Genomic DNA, 15,863 nt, shown 5'->3' on the forward strand with positions numbered 1-15,863 from the left:
ACAAACTCTGCGTCATATTCGAGCTCTTTTTTCATCCTAAATCTCTATATCATCTGCAAGCTCTTCCATAGTTTCCTATGAATCATCAAGTTTTTCTGTATCATGCATGCCATGTGCTCCATCTCCTAATATTGCATCTATAACTACCGTTAATGCATCTATATTGTTAAGCAAAAGTTGAAATCTCTATATCTTTGGTATTCTCCTATAGTGCCTTTAGTGATGTGGGTATCTTGCCTCTATTGTTTGACCATTCATTGAGCTCTGTTTTTTAGGCCCTACATGTTCTTGACTTGGGCTTCTCTCTTCTCTCAATTCATGGTCTTCCTAGTCTCGGGACTCGTATTGTCTACATCGAGCTAGCCGTCTTTGTTGCGGATTCTTCTACAGGAGCCACTTTTGTGATAGGTTGGCAGAAGAGGGAGACTATAGGACCTCGTGGCTATCTCAAATGTCTCTATCAAAGCATATGCCACATGCAATACTTTACATCCATTAGATTCAATCTGATCCTATTCAAAAAACTGTCCTACAGGACCACCCTGCAGAAAATTGCTCATATCTTTTGAACCATAACTCAGATTGCCAAGCTTTAAGAAGTAAAAATGTAGCCTTGCTCATGATCTGAAACTTATTTGAAAACTTTTGGACCAAATTCTGAATATTTCATCCCTAAAATTTTTTGTGCAACCTACAACTGTTCATTACAGCATGTAGTCCTAGCTAGACATCGACCTTCACGACTGTATATCTCTTGCATACGAACTCGGATGTTAACCAAACTTTGTAGGACCCTTCCTAAGGCATAAAATAATATTTTTGATGTGTCGGTAACCATTAATCCTCTCCCAATCAAAACAATTTTAGACATCTTCAGTTCAGTCTTGTCTGTCCATTGTAGTCTCCTACTTGGTCAAACATCCATTGGATAGTTGACCAAGAAGACCCACATACATGCAAGACCTCCCCTTTGGCTTTAAATAACTTGTATATAACATGGAATATGCCAAGATCAAAGATCCACAACATTAATCTATGGTCGATCACATTAGGCATACAAATATGGATTGAAGTCTGCTTCCATACACCCCCCTCTCCCTAAGGGGTTGTTCATTGGATGCTACACATCCTTAATCTAGGCATGTTAGGTTTTGGAGAACTTGCTAGTTGGGCAGAGAGGGTGTAGATGGAGGGTGGCTTGCCTTAACTACAGCCTACTTGATTGGCCTCATGGAATTGTAGTCCCTTTTTGTGTTGTAATCCACAATCAACCCCTTTAGTAACCTCAACATTTGTCATTGTCATCAACGACTTCTTTCCCCTACAGCACCCATCAAATCCTATCTAATAAAATTAGGCAAGTCTTGTAGATTCTGGTGCCATCAAGTGAAGCAGTTTACATATAAAGCAGTATTGTGAATTTTTTGATTTGTTTGGTGACTAGACAAACTAGTATATTTGTTAATTCTGTTAAGGCAATGTACATGTGTCAGACCTTGAACTCTCAGCATGGCCAATTATAGACATTTTTATGATTGAACAGTGGTTCTGTTTGCCCTCTTAAAAGAACTTTGGACTGCATCTTTACACAGGTTGTTTCCATAGAACCCATTTGTTTCAATTGTATAGACATAATCTCTAATCATACAAATATGAGTTTTCTCTAGTAGTCCACTTATGAGGCAGAGAATCATTAGACAAGAGAGAGGACGATGCATGCCTCTAGCCCACCCAATGACACTCTAATCTTATGCACCACCACAACTGTCAGTAGTAAGAAATAAGAAGATATAGGCTTCCCCTTTGTCAAGCAACATGGGCAAGTATACTAGAGATGGAGTCTTCAACCACATGGAAGAATTACAAGCATGGATTGGAGGTTACAATCACAAGCTTTTATTGGGGCTATCTTGAAAATTCATGTGGGTTCTTTATGTTTTAGTTTATCACTTGTTTCTATGGTGAAGGTCGAGATGATGCTACGCCTAAAGTTGGGAAATATGTTGGTTTCCAGAGATCCTTTCATAAAGGGGAGGTTCGCACACATCCCCTTCTTGAACTTGAGTAAAATTCTTGGGCCTGTTCACTATTTCTTTCAGATAATTCACCGTGCAGTTGATCTCTTCAGTGATCATGAGAGAGAACAACTCATCAAAAACTAAAAATGACTTCAATACATACACAGAAGTGACAAATGATTTTCATATCTTCACATTATTAAGGCAACCCAAAGTAGATGAAGCCAAATCATCATCATCATGCATTGCATCAATAGCTATGCTAAGGCATCTACAATGCTTCTCTTTCAAAACATACTCATTTACATATATCTTCCCTTTCTTCAAAGTATTCAACTCTTGCTCAAGTTGAATCTTTCATGCCCTTGTGTTTATTGAAAACATTATTCTCAAAGATTGTCTAAGCTACATGTGAAGTTTATGCATTTTTAATATGTCCCAATATAGTGTTATCACTAACTGCAAAGAGCTAATACATTATTCTTTTTGTATTTTGCATTCCATTCTTTCCACACCTTTAATTCTTCTATAGTCAAGCTTAGTTTTGGCTCCTTTGCTTCACCTAAAATAAACTCATAGAGGCCTTTTCCAACAAGGACGTTTGTCACACAAGACTTACATGATAGGTAGTTGTTCTTGTCTAGCTTCTCAATGATGGGGCTCCTACTGTTCTTTACCATTGTCCCAAAAGTGATACAAAACAGTAAGCAAGTCTTTTGTAACCTTTCACTGCAAGTGTATAACAACATACAAATCTCACTGACAACTCAACAATACATGTAGTCTATAGCTTGTTAGTAGAAAAAACTAGTGTTTACTTCCAAAAAGACACCTCAAAAATTACAAATTAAAAATTTGTAACTTGTGCATCCTCTTTTAGTCAACACAATTGAACTTGTAATATACCCTAAAATTGGTGTTCTTAATTTTGTGGGTCTAAAATAGGACTCAAAACAACCTTAGATGGCTAAAAAGGATGGAGGTAAGTCCTATAAGGATTTTTTGTAGAGTATGTAGTGCTCTATTTATACACCAAATCTCACAACAATATGAGATTTTTACTCTACTCTACTTCTAGTACCTCCACAGGTACTATCCAATAGAAAGAGTGGGAGAATGGGAGTGCTTCTTACCCGTTGCTTGCTTGCTCAAATCCTTACTTCTTCTTCTTCACTTAAACCTTCAGAACCAACCTCTCTTAGTGGTGCTCCTCTGATACCATGTCACCAATCACGTGGTGGGGGGACTTGCTTGAGTTATTGTGCCAAACACATACCACACATACAAGAGAAAGCTTACTCAAGAACACAAGAGGAGAGATGAAAGCCAAAACATTTTTTTATTGGCTTTTTCTTCTTCTTTTTCACACAGTACAATGTACACAAAGTATAGATAATATACAATATAAAGGGAAGTAGCATGCTAAGTCAAATAGTATATAATTGACTATACTAATCAACTAGCGCTATAACTATACTAATTGTAGGTAGATGCAAAAAATCAAATATAATAAGTGATAAGTTAGTGGCTATGTGAGGATAATAATGACCACCGATGTGCTAAGTATAGACATGCAAACCCATCTAACCAATTAGTCCATCATCAATGTCCGCACATGTTGAGCTTGCCATCTCAACACCTTTTACATCCTTGTGGCGCTCTATAAAAAAGTCCCAACGGCACAACCAAATCAAGGTCTCCTTCCTAGCCAGTACATCCTAAAGATATTGATGACAAGCAAGCAAATATAATCGGTCCCATTGCCAATTTTTATGGAAGAACACAATGAAGACCCCAATCTTCATATAACAAAATTTATGGTAGCATGTGTGGCCAACAATGCCAAGACCTCAAAGCATCAATCTGGCTGATGACATTCTTCACTTTTTTCAGGGGCACAACATTTCAAGGATATGATATATAAGTAGTGTTATAAGATCCGAGATACACCCTCAACTTTCTTATATACTTAAAATATATATGGCAAATATTATGCTAGCACAGAGGGAGAATAGATGAGAGAAAAGAAAGATGTATAGAGAGAGAGAGAGAGAGGTAGAGAAATTGGCAACACTCTAGGGATTGGAAGATGGGCTAGTCCCCCCCCTTGTGGAGTTATATTATTGACAAGGAGCAAGCTCCTCCGTTACACATAAGCTAGTTCTTACTTGTAGATATTGGAAACCAAATCACGGTTCCTTGCACGATATACAACTTGCTAACACTTGCACAACTTGGAAGTTGGCACCTTTTGATCCTTCTTGAGTCTTCTTCTCTCCTACACAATATGTGTAGGGCTCTCCTCTTGGTGCTTGATTTCAGCAGAGCTTCTATAGCAGTTGCACCTTATATTCTCCTCTTGGAACTTGATTTCAGCAGAGCTTCCACAACACTTGATTTCAGTAGAGCTTTTGTAGCACGTGATGCGGCTTTCCTCTTGTAAACTTCGTCTTCAGTTTCCAACACCTCCTGATTTTTTTCACTCAAGAAAGACTCCTGTTGGGTGGCACCCCTTGTAGAGTAAAGGTGAGTTACATCCTCAACCTTTAGCTTTTTCCCTTTCCTGGACAATTTCGGGGGAATGTTAAGGATTTCAAGGGCTTTTTGATCGTTGGAAAGCAAGGGTCTCAGCACTTTATCAAACCTATACCTGATTCTGCTGATGATGCTGAAATCCTTATTCATAAGGTAATTCTATGAGCATGGGCAGCAGCAATGTAAGCATCGTTCATGAAATCAATAACAAAATCCTCTGGGGCCTCTTGTAGAGCAAGAATGGCTGAGAGTTGCCACTTTTTATTTAGACCAGAGATAGTTGCCACTTAAGACAATCTATCAGAGATCTCTTTAATGACTCTTATAAAAGCAGCCTTTGAAATGACATGCTGTGTAGCTCTCTGGGCTTTCCTAATCTCACTGAAACACCTCTGCATATAGAAGAACCGGGACTTCCTCTTTCTCTTTTGTGGCTTGGGAGGTTCAGTGGCTTCAGCAGATGTAGGCTCAGGTGCAATTGCAGGGGATGAATCTTTCATAGGGCAAGTCTCACCCTTTTCTTCTTCAACTTCGAGAAGAAACATTCACTGCACTGAAATTCTTTAACTCCATGGAAGATGTTAGGCCAACACCTGGTGTAGGGGGGATTTTTGTGGTAAAATGCTCTAGGGCCTGTGATGGCCCAGCTTCAGCAAAATTTGAAGAGGGCTCCTCCTCAGATTCATCAAATTGTAACTTTCTTCTACCCCCACTGTCCTTCCTATCCAGATACACTCTTCTTGCAGTTTGCTTTGTCCTTGCCATACAGAGAAGCAAATAGAAGAACCAGAAGGACAAAAAGTGAAATAGCAAAAATCTGTAAATGCAACAGGCCTTATACGGCGCGAGAAGGGATGAGAAGAGAAATGCCGATATGGTGCGATATGAAGAATACGAAGAGTATGGAATCACGCCCTCGCTGTGTATTGGAGAGGACAAGAAGAGAAATGCCGAAATGGTGCGATAGGAGGAATACAAAGACTATGGAAGCACGCCCTCGCTCTGTATTGGAGAGGACAATCGCGTCATATCAAAGACGAGAGGAGAAATGCCGATATGGCGCGATATGAAGAATACAAAGACTAAGTAAGCATGCCCTCGCTCCGTATTGGAGATGACACAAGGCCGATATGACGTGAGGGGGAGGTTACGAAAGCTTCGGACAAACGTCATCGCTCCGTATCGGCACACCTTCTTTAGACCATCGACGCAAAGAAATCAGCAAAGGGAGACACTCGTTCGGAAGTAAGGACGATGACCGATACGACGCGAGAGAATAGAAACGCAGAAGACGCAAGACTTGGATCGCACCGTATCGGCAAGCAAGGCGGAAGAGCTCCAGAAATGTAAAGTGTACACGTAGGCAAAATAACCCCTTATATACCCACGTCAATCATGACACGTGTCAGACACATGTCTGACGCTGATTGTGCCACGTGTCCGCGCATATCGTGCATATGTTACATGTCGACTAACGACCGGTCCACGTGTTTGCCACGTGTTTGTCGGCCACGTGTTGGCCAATGGCTACTGCCACGTGTCGAAGCCCAACGGATAGTGCCAGGTGGCATTATTGTGCACCTACATAAGGGTGTCTCCCTAATCCGTACGGATTTTTTCGGTTTCTTTGTGAACCTCTATCTCTTCTCCTAATACGGCACGAGAGCGAGTGTTTGTCTTCTGCGCTTTCGTCTGTTCGCGCCGTTTTGGGTGTTCTGCAGAGTCTTCCTTTAGCGTGCCTCCTAAGCTCATAGTTCCCGAGGTCGGGTGATCACTGATTCTGGCTCTCTCTTCTTCCGTCCTTACGGTTGCGGCTCTTTGGTTAAGGTTCTTACTAGAATCACCGATACAGCGCGAGGAGGAACATCCGTGTCAAGTGTTTCAGTCTTATCGCGCCGTATCAGCACAAGTTGGAAACATGTCTGAACCCACAGAATTCCTAGGCTCCAAGGTTTTTCCAGGAACTGGTAAAAGAAGAAGGCTTTCAAAAGGCTCAAGGGCATCAACATGTGATGAGCATGTGCATTCTGTTTCTTCTCCATGCTCTGCCACCAGTGTGAGAATGCCAAGCACATCCCTAGGGAAGCGAAAGTCGGTTATGAGAGGTCAAGGAGTATCAGAGCTTACTGATATCACTCCATCAGGGAGGCTTCTTGATTTTATCTTCAGAATGGAATGGATCTCTCATTCTATGGAGTTGTGAAGAATGTCTTTAATCTTGATTGGGACCTTGACAGTGTTTTGAAATCTTGTAAAAAATATATTTTGGAGGACTTTTTGGAGTTTGAAAATCTTGCAGGTCCTTCTATTGAAGTTGGCACAATTGAATATGTCCATGTTCCCATTGGGTCAACAGGAAATGAAAAGTCAGTGTTTACTAAGAAGTGTGGTGCCCACTCTCTGGGCAGGTTTTATTCAAGAGACATATTGTGCTCCACTCATTCCAAAAACTGCAAGATGATGAGAAAATCTGCTGCTTTTATTGTTTTCACCCTTGTCAAATATCCTGTGAAAGCTGATAAGCAACAGTTGGAAGGAGCGAAGTCTGCCAACTTTTGCATGTTAGATGATCTGGCAGATGAAAAGAAAATAGAGGAGGTTGTTGATGCAGATTTTGAGGCTTCTATTGCTGAGAATTTGGATGTTGCTCACTTCAAAGCTGAGACTATCATTGAGGAGAGCCAAGGAGATACAAACCCTCCAACTGATGAGAGTTCTCACCATACTGTTCCTTCTCTACCATCTATACCTTTCAAGGACAAGGAGTACATTTTACTGTCAGATATTAAAAAACTTTTCAATCTCAGGGAAGATTATTGTCTAGCAATTATTGCAGAGGCTTCTGATGCTGCAAATGGGATAATTGACACAGAGAATGAATCAAAGGAAGAGATACTCAAACTTGATAAAGAAACTCTAGACCATAAGTTTATTGATGCTGGTGAGGCCCTCTCTCTTTGTTTTGAAAAGGCCAAAGAAGCTGAGAAAGAGTTGAGTATTACTGATGAGGACTTCGATCGCATTCAAAGCCAACTTGGGATTTCCAATTTTGGAAGAGAGGAGTCTGAATATGTTAAAGAATTGATTAACACCAATGAGACATCATCATCAATAAATTTATGGAATCCAGTTAAATTGGAGTACGATGAAAATCAAGTGGTAAGATAATTTTGAATTTGCTTTTACACATTGGTAGGCTTGCATTTCACGCTCATTCAGTATGGGTTTTATTTGCAGTTGGAGATTGCTGATATAGATAACTTCTTGGGACGTGGCAAAGGATTGAGAGCTGGTGGTAGTACATTGAAAGACATTGCACTCGGCCACTACTTGGCTAGGATTGACCCTGATTCCTTTTTAGTACTTCGTAGTAGTTTCTCAGAGGATGTAGCATGGCCCATACTTTGTATTAAAGCTCTTACAAGGCTTCTAGGTTTCTTAGGATTACAATATAATGCCCACAAAGTAATGTTTTTGGAAAAGACTACAGCAATTAGGATTTTTGGCTACGGTCCAGGTTACTCTGCTTCTAGAGCAGGATACTTTTTGGTGTTCACATCCTACACCTTGGCTGCAAACCGAACTGATGTAAAATCTATACCTGGCTACAAGAGAAAAAAATTTCTACGTTATAGAGGAAAGATTCCTGAGGAGGAAGAGAATGTGAGAGTTTTGGAAAACTAGCTTTGTATATATTCTTTCTTATATATAAAAGTGCGATTGCTCATGTGTCATTGCCGTCTTTTATCTGCATTCTTTGAAGTTGTCGTCGAAAAAACCAATTGAATAGCTCCTCCAAAGCATTGCTTTTTGTAACTCCTCCCCCATGCCTTGTGCTTCGAAAATAACTTGTGCATGCTTGATAGTGGGATTTTTCCATGCCTTGGTTACTATAAGTTGCTAAGGGGCCATGCTCCTCCACAAAGTAAGGTCCATGAATATGAAGAATATGCTACAATACAAAGTAACACTAATTTTATACCGATTGAAAAACCTGTCAAAATAAGCCCATATTAAATAATTGTTACTTTACCAGATAAAAAGTGATATCTTTTTCTCCCCATGCCTCTTTTATCGCCTGAACAAGCTTTGTGATTGATCTTTTGAACTCTTCCGCATATGTATATGTTGTCTTATGTTGCCTGAGGAGTTTCAGAAAAACATCAAGGTGTATCCAGACCTCCATTCTAAGAAATGCAAGCCTCGGCGTGCTTGCAACATTTGTTGTGATCTCACATAGCTCTCTCCAACACTCCCAAGCCGCATTCACCTGCTTTCCTGAATGGTTTCCTAAGAATCGTCTAGCTTTTGAGCCTCCCATAGAGACATCGGCCAAGATATCTCTTGTTTTTCCTGAAAGTATTGGATCCTTTCTCAAGTGAACTTGGCCCCCATAAAATCCCATTTTCGATAGTAATGCCTCGCGTTTATCAATACACTCATCTGATAAAGATAATGGCTTAATGGAATATGCGTAGTCAAGATGCAACTTGAGAAGCTTATCGATTATTCTAATCTCTGCATGCAAAGTACAAATATGAACATTCTTAAGAGAGATTGAAAGAATGGGATCCCAGATGTCTTCTATGTTTTTAAATTTACTCAAATCTATAGAGTCTCTATTTGGGGCTCTTCTTACTAGTCGCAAACTACTCCAATCTTTGGATCCAATACTTTCCATGCAATAAATGCAAGGATATTTTACATTTGCACCATTACATATTCCAAGCATACATTTGATAGTTTTCAAATCAGCACTCATATGCCATTCCACATTAAATTTACCAACCCCATCAACTACCAACATTTCGCCTTCACTTTGAGACTTAATGATATTTGGAATACATGTATGGTTGAACAACCATTTCAACGTTTGATGATTTTCAATTGGTACCTGGGCTGCACCAATCCACCAAATCTCCATCTCGGATTGGATCTTATGCAATGGAGCTTGGCCCTCACCATTGCTATGGTCCAATGCCATGTTCATGAGGCAAATGCTAATTCTTTCCATCTTCTGTCCCTTTTGAATCTATGCTTCATCCAACTTCAAGGCAAACTTTAGAACACCATAACTTTCTTCTACTGTGATTTTATACATGTGAACCATTGCAATTTGCACCTTTTTTAGATCAACCCATATATTGTTAAACGCATTGTAATAAAAAATTACATTTTTTTTTGTTTTTCATAGGACATAGACCTTTCGATGTGAATGTAATCTCCAAAAACATGTGGAATCTTGCAATTCATGGCAATTCTTGCAGTCGAAACTGCAAGGGCTCGGGGCAATCCAAATATAGTTACCCTATTGCGTTTAAGATTTTTAAACCATAATCCAGAGATAGCACGATAACCTTTTCGACTTATACCCACAGTATCACATGTCTCTACAATTTCATTTGCTTTCACCGTGCCTTTTAAGTCCTTTACTAACTCTTTGAGAGTTGGACCTCTCAAATCCGCATTTTCGGGTGACTTAAGAATCCTCAAAATATCTTTCTTATTCATGGTTTCCTTCAAAATTTTAATTATTTCCTCATTCTCTCGGATATTGATGCCTAATATGTTAGAGACATATTTCTTTGTAAGATTTAGTCTCCTTTTCTTTGCTCTCTCACACAAGCTGGTTATATTTTTTAATGGTCTTTTCCTCTCTCTAAATCCTACTGGAGTTTCTCTCAAGCGTGTTAGCTTATCCTGCAATGACTTGTTAACATTTTTCAAAATATCAATCTGACTTGTCAACTCTAAAATATTTGTTTATGTAGTTTCTAGTGCTTTTTTAATTTCATGCATTTTAGCTATATATGTGTAAGATGTAGAGTATAACCTCATACAGTAGCCAAGCATTCCATTGTAACCTTCTCCAGCATATCTTATATAGTCATGGACATTGAAAAAAGGAGGTGGCTTACCTGTAGAAGGATACCTGGGATAAATATTTCTGTCCACCCACAAATCTATATGCTTCATTCCTTGTGTTTGCAACCTGTTGGCTTCAATCTCATCTATCAATACTCGATGATGTATACTTCTCCAAGACGTGTAAATCAGATCTAGCTAAATAGTTAGCTTGTATTTACGTGTGCTTGCGCCTGTGTTATTTGAAGTAGTATTGCTAGACATTCTAGCAAATGAATCGAGCAAGAATCTCACAGTGATAGGAAGCAAGTGCAACAAAAAGAATGGCAAAAGAGAATAGTGTGTAGAAAGAAAACGCGGGAGCAAACAAATGCGAAGTTCGTACGAAAATCTCGAAAATATAAAATCTCTCGAGTTCCAAGACAAAAACGGCCGAAAAGGTGACCCCTGACCTGGATTAAAAGATGAGGGAAATTAATGGCCGACCTCTTCAATGAACCAAATATTCTCTCATTAATCATATTTGGACAACCAAATTTAGAGGTTTTATTCTTCCTAAACCTCAACTAATTAGCAACTTAATCACTTTCTTACAAGTGCCATTTTTGAAGCGTTTTTGGCCCTAATGTCTAGTCCATCTCTACTCAGCTCAAAAATCTCATCATTTTCTCTCTTCTGCCACTAGAACAACTCACTGCCACTCCGATCTATTGTCCCATCATCAAATCAAGAAGGAAAAGATTTGGATTTGAAAGAACTTGAAGGATTTTGCAGATTTGGAAGACTCAAGGAAGAAACATAGTGTCCATTGACACTCATTTAGTGCTCTTAGCACTTGTGTCTTTTAACACATCTCAACCAACTCTTCTATTGCTCAAATATGATAAGTCTGAACTTGATTTGCTGTTGTTCCCGCAAGTCTAACATGGGCAAAGACTCTCCAACTGCTCACTTCAAAGGAGTCGGTAGACTCGCATCAAACTCATCCTGATGAAGAAGGGCCTCTGGGCCATTACCAGTGGAAAAGAAAAGAAGCCTTGTGATGCGGATCTTGCTGTCACTTGGCAAAAGAACGATGATAAGGCTTAGACCATTATCAAACTTGAGCTAGACGATAGCTATATCCACCATGTGGATAACTGTGAGACCTCACAGGATACATAGAAGAAACTTGACACTTTGTTCGGTGCACAGTCTAAATCATCAAAGTATGGTCTCCTAGTTGATTTTTTCAGGCTTGAAATGAAGTCCAACACATCACTTGCCACGCATCTAAATTACATGGAAGGACTTCTAACCCAACTTGCAAGAATCAACATTATAATGGAAGAAGATATTTGCATCGGTGTTCTACGTAAGAGTTTGTCTCTTGAATATAATAATGTATCAACAACTTTAATCAACATGCCAAATCCTGAACTTGTTGATATCCAAGCATCACTATTAGAGGAGGAAAAGAAGCTAAAAACTAAGGAAGAACCAAGCACCTCTAGAGATGAACATGCATTATATGTTGGCAACAGGTACAAAGGCAAGAGGAATCAGCTCTTCTATGACTTCTACAAAAGGACCGAACATACCGAGAAGTCTTGTCATGCCAGAAAAAGGTCTCAAAAGGCCTATCTAGTTGCAGTCAAAGAAGAAGAAGTAAATGGAACAAAGGAAGAAGAAGACCACCAAGAGAAGGACAAACCTCATCAGTCCTTCTATTCAGATAGACTTTTTTAGCTTCACATTTCCTAGCCCTAATGCCTTACACATAAACTTGTAAACTCCTTAGCTAGCCTTGTACTACAACCTCTGTACACTTTGTGAGGCCTTTGCTATAGCCTCTGGATGTCCATCATGTTTGTGGTACCCACACTTAGCCTTTCTGTGATAGCCTCTGGAGTTTTGCCATCTTTATGGTGTGTCCACACTTTGCAGGTATTGCTTTCACTTAAGCCTCCATACACATAGTACTTTTGGTTGTGATTAAGGAGGGGTGTTTAAATATTTGCAATCACACCTACTTTAGTCCCTTTGTGAGGAGTAGTGAGGGCTCAAGACCAGAATCCCGTATGCACAATAGGAGAAAGTACTACCACTCAATTCCTATAAAGCATTGTACTTGCACTCTTTTTCTAATGCAATGATAGTACTCTTTTCTTTCCAGTAAAGTGTCATGTCACTGTCAATACACAAGATTGTGTTTATGAGTCCAAATCTCAATCTTGGAACCTAATGCACTTGTGTAACAATTTGTCCTTTCCAGGTTCAATGTCTTCATGAGTTTCTTTTTCCTCGTTCAACCTCCATAGCTTCCGCATCTGCCATGCTCTAGATCCCACACATTTTAACACCTCACACCCAAGGAGAGCCTCCTCTTTTATAGGCTTTCAAGAGATTCTCTTCTTGGAGAGAGACTTGAGTTGATCTTCATGCAAGATGTGGTTGTTCGAGGACCTACTCTGGAGCACTAATTTCGAGATATCTCTATGTGCGTTGTTCGAATGAAAAAACATTCAACACGAAAGTTGTAGATCTCGCTGTTTTCGATAACCCTGCCGGTCCGTTTTTATAGATTGTCTTTTTATCGTGAGATATTTTAAAAGTGGATTCACCATGCGTTTTTTAAAAGAACAGCTTCTCAAACTGTACTCTTACTTGTGGTCCATGTAACCACCTTAAGGAGAGTTCATTAAATTGCCTTGGGCTGCCTCAACCTTAAGATTGACTTCCACACAAAAGCTTGTGTCATTTTAGACCTTAGAAAGAGAAAATCACTTCTCTTCTCACTTCCAGATGATCACATCTCTTGTTTTTCTTAGTGAGAGAATTACCTCTCTTGTCTTTCTTAATGAAAGAAAGGACCTTAAACCTTGCCTTGTAAGGGAGAGGATGACCCCAAATGAATGCAATGCTCATTACACACAAGTAAACGTTCCCAGACATCCTCGGATGCACGCATAAATACATATACACAATGCTAATGCAATTCCTCTTCTTAGAGCTTAATCCATCTTCATTTATGTGTAACTCCTTGGCTCTTGTGTACACTCTTACACTTGGCAGGCACTTCTTTCCCCCTTCATAGCTTGAATTGCCTGTATCAGATATCCCCATCACAGTGCTCTGATCACCTCATTAAGTGATACACTAGGAATATCGGCCTCTAAATAGTCTCTTGGCCATGCTAAATCATCATCAACACTTAAAGAAAAGCGAGTCATTAATTTATTGACATGAATTTATTAAATAGAGAATGGATGATAAGCAATCAATTTAGTGACAAGTAGTATGCATTTTTTACACATGGGATATGAACAGGTTTTCAAGAGAGAATGCAATAAGAATTTGTGAATCTCATTAGGAAAAAAGTGAACTAAAAAATGAGCCTTTTACCCCTCTCCCACCCCTATCTCCTTCTTAAAATAAGAAAAATAGGAGAAAAAATTAATAAAATAATCCTCTTCTCTCTCCATCTTTACAATCTCATTTTACTTTTTTTAATTACCCACAAAGGATTTACTCAGATTTCTTCTCTCTCCTCATTCAAGAACTCTTATTCAAAAAAAAATTATATTAAAAAATGAGTTAATTACAAAAATGTAGTGCTTGGTCTTCATTAAGGGAGATTTGGACTCAAGTTTGGGCCTTGTAAGAAATTCCACCTCAACATAGAGAGAGGTAATTAAAAAATAAAAAATGGATTAAATTTTAAAATTTTCAAGATTTTTTTCTATTTTTCAAAATACACAAATTAGCATGTAGCCTTTAAGTTGTCAATTAGCCTAATTAAGAGTTTAGAGGTCAAATCTTGGAATTAAGGGCCTACTGCTCAAAACTTGATGACTTGTATCTAAATCAACTGGAATTAATGACATAGTCTCTTCTTATCAAAAGATAAGCCAAAAGTCTACGTGAAGCCTTGAGTTGTGTCGACACATTATGTTTGAAAGATTTTCACGTGTTCTCCCTCATTTTTTTGAAAGTAACTTCGCAAACATTGCGAATAAGGATGGATGAAGCTCAATCAATATCACAAAATGTCAGAGAGAGAACTAGGGAGAGAAGAAGAGGAGAGAGAAAGACTGCAGAGGAGAGAGAAAGACTAGAATTGGAGAGAGAAAGACAGGAAAGGTGAAGAAGCCATGGAAGCTTGGAGCAAGAAGGGAGAGAAAGACTGTAATTGTATTGATATGTCAAAAAGATGTGAAAGATTACAACTTCTCTCCTTATATACCAGTGTCAATGTGACATGGCATATTATTAGTATTCTAAGTATTCCCAGCTTCTTACAATCCATCCCTTCCCAAAAGTTTTTGTCCCCAAAAACAAAACTAGAAAGAGCTAAAGAAAAGATGGATAGAACAGAGTACTACTCTGTTTTACAGCTTTACAAATAGGGAATGAGTGAAGAATTTATCATTACAAGGGCTGAATTTGAAGTACGGAAAGTGGACCCTGCTATATGCATGGTTTGAAGAACTTTAGAAGCCATTGGAGCCTTGAAATCTTCAACAAATAGTTCCAGAAGAAAGTAGACAGCTTGCTGAAATAACAGTCCCTGCTGGACCAAATCAGCCATAACTTTTGATAGAAGTGTCCAAATGAAGTGTACCACATATCAAAACGAAGCTCTTGAAGAGTACTTTAAGCTCATGTAGATAGCTCAATTCTGAAAATGAAGTACGACAAAAACTGTTCTAAAACAGTGTGCTGTCCTGAACCAGTCTGCACCAATACTAGCTCCACAAACAGTAGACTTCAGCCACCAATGTATTCTTCAAGTATGGATACTCATCCAATATTGAATCAGGTCTCCAAGAAGCCTCTTCAGAGGGTAAACCTCTCCATTTAATCAAATATTCCACAATAGAACGTGATCGAAGCTTCTTTTCACGCTGACCTATAACAGCCTCTGGGATGTACTGAACAATACCATCTTCATCAATAGGTGGCAGCTCATCAACTAAATCCACTGGATCACCATAATAGGGCTTGAGCTGACTAACATGGAAGACATTATGAATCTTTGTAGAAGAGGGAAGCTCTAGTCTGTATGCCAAATCACCAATCCGCTTAAGGATCCTGTAAGGGCCATAGAATCTGTGGGCAAGCTTATTACTGGATCCATCTTTCAATGTAGAATACTTGGATTTGGGCACCTTCAACAAAACCAGCTCTCCTTCCTGGAACTCTAAAGGCCTCCTCTTCTCATCAGCATACATTTTCATCTGATCTTGAGCCTTCCTTAGATTCACCTTACATTGTTGAAGAAGGGTCTGCATTCTATCCAACTCTTCCTTCCCATGAGGGTTGATCTTTTCATTAAAAATGACTGTGGGTAGGGGCACCTTGTAACCATACAAAGCCTCAAAGGGTGAAACTCCTATGCTCGCATGAGTGGAATTATTATAGGCAAACTCAGCCAGGTGTAACCAAGAATCCCATGAGGTTTGG

The sequence above is a fragment of the Lygodium microphyllum genome, chromosome 22 (assembly GCF_053477565.2).
Source record: "Lygodium microphyllum isolate KBCC chromosome 22, Lygodium_microphyllum_v1.1.10, whole genome shotgun sequence".
NCBI classification, from domain to species: domain Eukaryota; kingdom Viridiplantae; phylum Streptophyta; class Polypodiopsida; order Schizaeales; family Lygodiaceae; genus Lygodium; species Lygodium microphyllum.